This window comes from Lissotriton helveticus, chromosome 7, assembly GCF_964261635.1.
Source record: "Lissotriton helveticus chromosome 7, aLisHel1.1, whole genome shotgun sequence".
In the NCBI taxonomy this organism is placed as follows: Eukaryota; Metazoa; Chordata; class Amphibia; order Caudata; family Salamandridae; genus Lissotriton; species Lissotriton helveticus.
In genome coordinates, this window is record NC_136068.1 from 76,233,516 (window position 1) to 76,242,230 (window position 8,715).

The window sequence follows — 8,715 nt, forward strand, 5'->3', positions numbered from 1 at the left end:
TAAGGATGTATCGCGCAAACACACTGAGATGCGTCCGCATCCGTGGCATTTCTTCATGTAACAATTACTATTGCATACTACTACATGGAAAATAGTAAATATCAGTAAGACGGCTATATCACCTATTTGAAAGAAATGGTGTTTTCTTTCAGCGGAAATAATATTCAGTCAACAAATATGCCACGTACCAAAAAACGACGGTTTCTGGGGTGCAATTCGTTGCAACACGCTGAAATGTCCTCATAAGTTGTAATAGTGTGATGAATCCTTACAAGATGGTGACCAGGTTCCTTCAGCTTGTGAGACATCGACGCCACGCCAGGCAATAGTCCTCTTTTTGTTTCCATTGCGCCGTACCTAACCAGTGCTCCTCTTTGAAGTCTTCAGACTGAGCCAGTGTCCTGCCACCAGCCAGTCAAGGTCTTGGACAAGGGAACCTGGTGCTATCTAAAAGATCCAAACCTAGTCAAACACAGCCCCAACTTTGATACTTGATCCCCACCCCTTGCTATATCAGCTTAATGGCTTTGGAAAGCTAATTGAATAAAAATATTTCTAACTAGCACACAAGAATTGTTCAGTCCACGGAGGCTTCATATTATGCTTCTCTTTCTTTACTGACGCAAATACAGCAGCCAATAAACTTTAAACAGCATAACCTGAAGGACAGAACCTCTTTGTATTCACCAATCACATCGCCCCCCCCCCCATAGGTATAAATGTCCAGGAAACCATTGTCTCTCCACTTTCTTTGCTGCTGCAGCAGCGAGTTAAGTACATGCAACATTACTTTTCATTGGGTTAATTGCATATGGTTATTGTTGATGATTCATGGTAATATTGTGTCAGATGGTGGACGTAAAGCATATTGGGCAAGTAACATTGAGTAAACTTGCATTTTAAAGCACAAAGATTGGACCAATAACATTGTCTCAAACTTCCCAGGGTATAAAGAGTATTTTAAAAGATGAGGAGTCTTTCCAAACATATTTGGAAAAGTAGGGCCACATTGTGTGCATTAATCCAAGATGGGGTACTATATTTGCTTGGCACCTGTTAGGCTTGCATTTACAATAGAAGAAATGTAATAACAATTCCTGGAATGGAAAGGGGAGAGCGTGAAATGGTTGATTCAGTTTTAGCCAAAGTGGGGCAACTTGAGTGGGCCATTCACTGCAGGTAAATTTTTACAATTTCCAATGAGCACATTAAAACTCTTCATTAATCTTATTACCTCTTCCCCCTGAGCACATAATCATAATTTTTCTTACTAATCAATAGAGCAAAGCTATTTTTCAGTGAGCACGTTTTCATTAGATGCGCTGCCAATTTTCAGAGTGCTCACTTTTGTACCATTTCTAGCGATCAACTTATTTACACCAATCACATAGCACTTTCCATTGAGACTGGTACCATTTGAGTAGCATGTTACTACCATTTGTTGCTGGACACATTTTCACGAAGCCGCTCAAGCAACCTTCTAAAGAGATCATCTATGAGGAGCTCAATAGAAAGTGTCACTGTTGGGTTCAGAATAACAATGGGTCATGATTGCTGATTGCAAATTAATGAATAATTAATTGTGTATTAGTTATTAATTTATTATTAATAATTTCATTGATTATTAATGATGTAAACTGTATAAGCCGGGAGATCGCTACCACTTGTATATTTTACCTGTGTTTCCTGCTGATCTTAAAAGCACTCTGCACCCAGGCTTCACTGGACTCTGTCCAAAACATACAGCACAGCTACCCTCGCGCTGATAGCGGGCTCACAAAAACGAGCACGGCGCCATTACCGGCGTGCTGATAGGCCACGCCCCCTGGAGGCCACGCCCCCTCCTTCCTCCCTACGAAAGTATGTGTCAATCCCGTACGCGCAGCGGACGGGCGCAGCGGGCGCGCCGTCAGCGCGCCGAAGGCGCGCCAAAGGCAAGCCCGTCTGGGCCCGTCCGGGCCCAGACGGCCTCAGGCCTAGTCACTCTGCCCAACTCACGGGAATGTATCACTTACACCCGAGATGCACTGCTCGCCCGGAACCCTATAAAACATCCTCAGTGCAAATATATTCTCAAGGAAGACACCCCCTTCGAAGGCTGCAGCCTTTGTAACATACCCGAGCACACAGAAGATTCCCAAGGACTCCGCCTTGGCCTTCTGAACTGCAGATCCTTAGCAAAACACGCTCACGAAACATACCTGCTCATCCAGGACCGGATGTTAGATATTTTGTTCTTGACTGAAACATGGCTGACCCCACACACTGACTTCGACATGGTCAATGCAACACCCCCCGGTTACCAAATCTGCGCCCTTAATAGACCAATCGGGAGAGGTGGTGGCCTAGCCATAATCCACAAAAACCATCTTAAATGCAGAATAGAAGATGGAACCATCAAAGACTGTGAAAATTGTAACTTCACTATTCAGATCTCGCATTCTATCTCCCTCTCGGGAGTTTTAGTATACCGGCCGCCGGGCGCACTAGGAGAATTCTCCAGTACCCTGATGGATTACATCTCACTAAAAACAATTTCAGTCTCGAACTTCCTCCTCCTAGGGGATTTTAACCTACACTTTCTGGATCCCGCGGACAATGCCGCATCCAACCTACTCGCCGACTTGAACACGGCCGATCTCCACCTCCAAAATACTAAAGCCACCCACGAGAAAGGCCATCTCCTGGATCCTATTCTCACCAATGTTAAGAACATAAAGACCCTGGACCCAACCCCTTTGCCTTGGACAGACCACATGCTGATCCCTATGCACTGGTCAATCAATCCCACCACTGTCACTAAACAGAAAACGAGGATATGCACCAGACGATGGTATAAGCTAGTACCAGAGGAATGGGAATCCATGCTTCGGGAAACCATGAGTCCCCTGCCCACGGACCCCAACTCCGCTGACAGAGAATTTAACGACTGGCTAGTCCTTCCCCTAGACAGTCTCGTTCCCCTTAACAGTACCCTAAGACACGTCAAACGGTCCACTCCCGCTCCCTGGTACACACCCGCTCTCAACACCCTCAAGAAAGAGTGCAAAAAGTCTGAACGTTCTTGGAGGAGAAACAAATCGACACCGGAGAAAAGTGCGTACCAGTCATCCTTGAAAGCATACAAACGAGCCCTCCGCGACGCAAAAAGTGCCTTTTATGAGGAAAAAATAAAGGGTTCCTCCTGCTCAGCTAAGGAGACATTTTCCATCCTTAAAGAGCTCCTCCATGTCCCTGACCCCCCACAGACACCCATGGACCCCAAAGCAGCGGAGGAAAAATGCGTAAAGCTGGCCGTCTTCTTTGACGAAAAAATCAAAAGAATCATCACCTCCCTTCCTGTCACTAAACCCGACAGCATAATAAAATCCAAGGAGCCATCGCCGACACCCAACAAGCCACATCTTGCGGCACTCGGCCCAGTCACAGAAGAGGAAGTGATGGCCGCACTCATTTCAACCAAGAGTGGAGCCCCCAGTGCCTGTACGGCTCGTCAAAACCATCTCTCAGGCAATAGTCCCTCAATTGACAGCCCTTATTAACACCTCACTGGCACTGGGAGAAGTCCCCTCGAACTGGAAAGAGGCTATCGTCAAAGGACTCCTTAAAAAACCATCGCTAGATCCTGCCGACCTATCCAACTATAGACCCATCTCACTCCTCCCTTGGATAGGCAAGGTGGCAGAAAAATTAGCAAATAAGAAATTATCACACTTTCTGGAGTCAAACCATCTCCTCAATGACTCCCAGACGGGCTTCAGACCAGGTCAGGGCACGGACACCGCCCTCCTGGCAGCTGTAGAAAAGACCAGGGAAATTATCGACACAGGAGGATCAGTGGCAGTGGTCCTCCTGGACCTGAGTGCGGCCTTCGACACGGTCAGTCACCAGGTCCTGACTCACCGTCTCGATAATATCGGGGTGAAAGACAGGGCACTAAAATGGCTCTCATCCTTTCTCTCCCGACGCTCCTTCCAAGTATGGGAAGGTGAAAGCCGCTCCCCCTCCATTTCCCTCCAGTGTGGCGTGCCTCAGGGCTCATCCCTGAGCCCCACGCTGTTTAACGTGTATATGGCCCCACTGGAGGAACTAGTGTCACCTTTTGGAGTATCTATAGTCAGCTACGCCGACGACACTCAGTTGGTGGTAACGCTCTCCCACCCCAGGCTAGAGCCCTCCAATCTCCACGACTGTCTAGCCAGTGTACATCAGTGGATGAGCAACTCTGCCTTGAAGCTAAACGGCTCCAAGACAGAGATCCTGCTCCTAGGGCATAACACCACGAGCCTCCCCCCGAACATCTGGCCCGCCTGCATGGGTGAACCCCCCACCCCCAAGACTGAGGTCAAGAGTCTCGGAGTATGGCTAGAGACTGATCTCTCCTTTAGGACTCAGGCAAGAAAGACGGCCGGCATCTGCTACGGACTACTGAGATCATGCAGGAAGGTACTCCCCCTACTACCCTTTCAATCGCGCCTCCTGCTGATACAGGGCCTAATTTTATCGAGGCTGGATTACTGCAACGCTATATACCTAGGATCCCCAGAGGCCTCGCTCCAAACTCTTCAAAAAGCCCAAAATGCCGCAGCCCGACTCCTCACAAACACCCCGGCAAGAACATCTGCCAAGCCCGCCCTGAGGACGCTGCATTGGCTCCCTATTAGGGAAAGAGTAACCTTCAAGGCCCTATGTCTGGCCCCCAAGGTACTGCACAATGCTGGCCCTCCTATCCTTCGGAACTGGATCACTCCTTACCGACCCACCAGAGCGCTCCGCTCCGAACATGGGAACTTCATCACGGTCCCCAAGGTGAGGAAGGCCCGGTTCGGTGGCCGCCGCTTCTCGGTCAATACGGGGAAAAAATGGAACACACTGCCCCTGAGCCTCAGAACAGAACCAAACCTTCTGAGGTTTAGGAAGGCCCTCAAAACCCTACTCTTCCCCTGAGCCATCCATCCCACTCCCGACTATCTTCCACTGGTGGTAATAGGTTCAGCGCTGGGATACCCCTGGGGGTGACTACGCGCTTTAGAAATCTATAAAATAAAATAAATAAATAATAATTCTATTTTTACTTACATTTTAGGTGCAGGATGCTGGGTTTGTAGAGGTAAAGAGTGATAATTTAATTAAGTAATAATTAATTACCAATTCATTATTAACGTATTATTAATGTAATTGATTATTAATTATGTAAATTGAGTAATAATTATATTTGGTAATGACCATATTAAGGCCAATTTTCAGTAAGCAAGTTGTACATTTCCAGTGAGCTCACCGTTACCATTTGTCAGTAAGTACTATGAAACTCGTTTTTACAGATAAAGGTAGAAGGAAAAAGAAATGGACCTGTGTAGAAAAAGCTAGATGTATGTACAAGTGTGGAATAAATGGTCATTTTCTCCCATGCTCCAATGGGGTTAGGGGGGCCTGGAAATGCAGAGCCCAATGAAACTTCTGAGATGTGAAAATGGCTTGCTTAGGAGCCCTTGCCACTACGTTTGTTTCATTATAATGTAATATTTTCTGAATGCTTTACTAGCAGAGTTTCACACATTTTTATCCAAACAAAAACCATATCAGTTTTCTGTTGCTTTTCCCATAAGACTAATACAGTGTGTTTACGTAACACACTGGGCCTGATTTGGATAGTCAGAATGGTTTAAACTCCGACCGCCATATTACAAAGAAGGTGGTTGGAGTTTAAAATGGCCGGTTAATCTGACTCGGTTCTGACGGGCTCAAAGAGCCCGTTGGCCAGTCGAAAGGGCCTCATAATCCCTAACGGACAGCGTTTCCGCCGTCAGGATTAGGATGTCACTTTCCGACAGCAGTTCCATGTCGACCTTTCTGACATGGAACTGCTGTTGGAAAGTGTCTCTGGGGGCTCCTAGCAGGTCCCCTTTGCCCCTGGCCCTCCAGTAGTGGCCCTGGGGGGCACATATGGTGCCCCGTGCCCCCCTTCACACAGTGAGGTGCCTGTCACATGGTGCAGGGATGTGCAAAACTTAAATTTTTCTTGTGCTGCATTGGTTTCCGCCTGTCGCACAAGCTCCCATAGAGAAATGGGAGTGTGTGACCGCACCATGTGTGGTTCCATCCTAATTCGATGTGCGGAACTGCTGACCTATTATCGGGCGTTTCCCTCACTGTAACGGCGTCTGCCCGACATTGTAATGAGGGGTACTGTCTTTTAATTTCTGCTATAATTTTCAATATTATTTGAACAAAAGATTGAAAATGCACATACATCTATGTTTAAGACATTGGGCTTCATTGTTCAGTGTTTAAAAACATCTGGCTTAGAATTGTGGTAACATTGCCTTCTGACTCGAAGAAATGCACACACCTGCATCTATTTGAGAAATTAACTGGGTTCCTAGCACTGGAGTGTGGCTCAGATTTGCGTTCAGTTTCCAGGTTGCAGAAGTGTTTTAATTATATTCTGCAAATTATTTCCTGTACACAGTTGTGAGGACCATCTGCTGATGGGAATAAGATTTAGGATTCCAATGCTAATTGCCAATCTTCCACACCAAGAGAGACCGTGACCACACATTGTAGAATGTACTTGGAATCCAATACTCTCCACTGGGGAAAATGGCTCAGTGGATCAAGAAAGAGAAAAGCCAGCCACTTCCCCTGATGGAATGGTTGCCTCTGGTATTTGGACAGAATATCGAATTGTAAATATCGGGAGACCGAGCTATCGGAAAATAAATATTGTGATTCAAGAATATAGTTTTTTTCATGTAAGTAATATCATTAAGAATATTGTTGTTAATATTGTTTTCAACAATATAGTTGTAAAAAAGATCATTTATTAATTATCTTAATGTGTTTAAGTTCACAAAAATAATTTTATGTGTTATTATTGTTCATATAATTGTTAATAATATTTGTAAATATAGTCTGTAATCTAAGTGCTTTATAACTTTAAATGTGTTGGCTAATAGTAATTAATAGTGGCATAGCGGGTTGCTAGATTTATTGGGGCATAGGGTAGGAAGGTAATTAAGTAATAATTAATGAGGAATTAACTATGAATTTATTATTAACAATTTAATTGATTCTTAATAATGTCAATTGTGTAATAATTATAATTGTAGTTATATCTTAGGTCTGGGCTGCTGAGTTTGTAGGGGTATAGGCAGTGATTAATTTGTAAAAACATAAGTGCGAGGGCCTTCGTCAGGAGGCCACTGCAGCTTGCCCCACACATTGCTCGTGCCTTAGCTGCTAATGGCAGTAGCAACACAATTACTAATCATCACACTCTTACTAGTGTGACAATTCAGCCTACTCTAGGCCCCCAAATCTATAAGAATGGCTTGGGCGGCAGTCAATAGTCATTTTTAGCAGTGCCACAATGTGGAAGCACTGATGTTGACAATGAAGTGCCGGTGCTAAGCACCGGAAATCACTGGCTCAAATTAAGCATTGGGTATAGGGTTAGAAGTTAATTTAGTAATAAATAATTACCAATTAATTATTAATTTATTATTAAGAATGACATTGATTATTAATGATGTAAATTATTTAATAATTCTATTTTAAATTCTATTTTAAGTGTGGGCTGCTGGCCATGTAGGGGTAAATGGTAGGAAGTAATTAACTACTAATTCCTTAACAGTTAATTCTTATTTTAAATATTAATTATTTATTTGAATATTAATTATGTAAATTGCGTAATAACTTTATAGTTCAGATGTGGGCTGTTGGGTTTGTAGAGATATAGGGTGGAAAGTAAATTAAGTAATAATTAGTTAACAACTAATTAATTATTAACTATGTAATAGATAATTATTTAAGTACATATGTAATACTGATTTATTTTAGTTGCGAGTTGCTAGGTTTGTAGGGGTTTTGGGTGGGATGTTAATTAACTAATACTTAATAATCGTTAATTAGTTAATTGATTATCCATTCTGTAAATTGTGTTATACTTATTTATTATATTTATATTCTAAGAGTGGGCTGCTAGGTTTGTATGGTTATAGTTGGGAAATTAATTAAGTAATACATAAAAACGAATATTGATAATTATATATTAAATTGTTTAATAATCACGTAAATTGTTTACTTGTTTTTTTTTGTTTTTATTTATCCTATTTTTGGGTCAAATAATAATGTTCATATTAAGAGTTTTATATTTGTTCTAAATTGATAAGGTTATTCAAATAAGTAATGTGTTTGAAGTGTAGTACTTTTCCTACTGTTACTTAGACTGGAGTGGGACTAGTAGTTTTAATACCTCCAAAGTCAATACTGTATGCCAGACCAGAGTGGGATTAGTTAATCTTACCCCTCCAAAGTCCAACACATTCCCTACTGCTGCACAGACTGGAGTGGGAAGATTACATTTAACCCCACCTAAGTTTAACAGTTTCCCTACTGTTGCACAGACTGGAGTGGGAATAGTAAATCTAACCCCTCTGAGGTCCAATGCTTTTACTACTATTGCACACTGAAATAATTTACTATTCCCACTTCATCTGCTTCTCTTCAAGGATTCCTTGGGATCGTCAAATAATGTCCTTCCTGGGTTAAGGGTCACTGTCTGCACACCTGCCTGCACCAAAACCTCAACCCATAGAAGAAGGTAGACAAGTGGTGCTACAGCAATGCAGGCTCAGGCTCCTGTATCCTTCCTTCTCAATAGCCATATCTTTCATACCAGAACTCTAAAGTTTCTCAGTTCCAGGGGTGATGTGT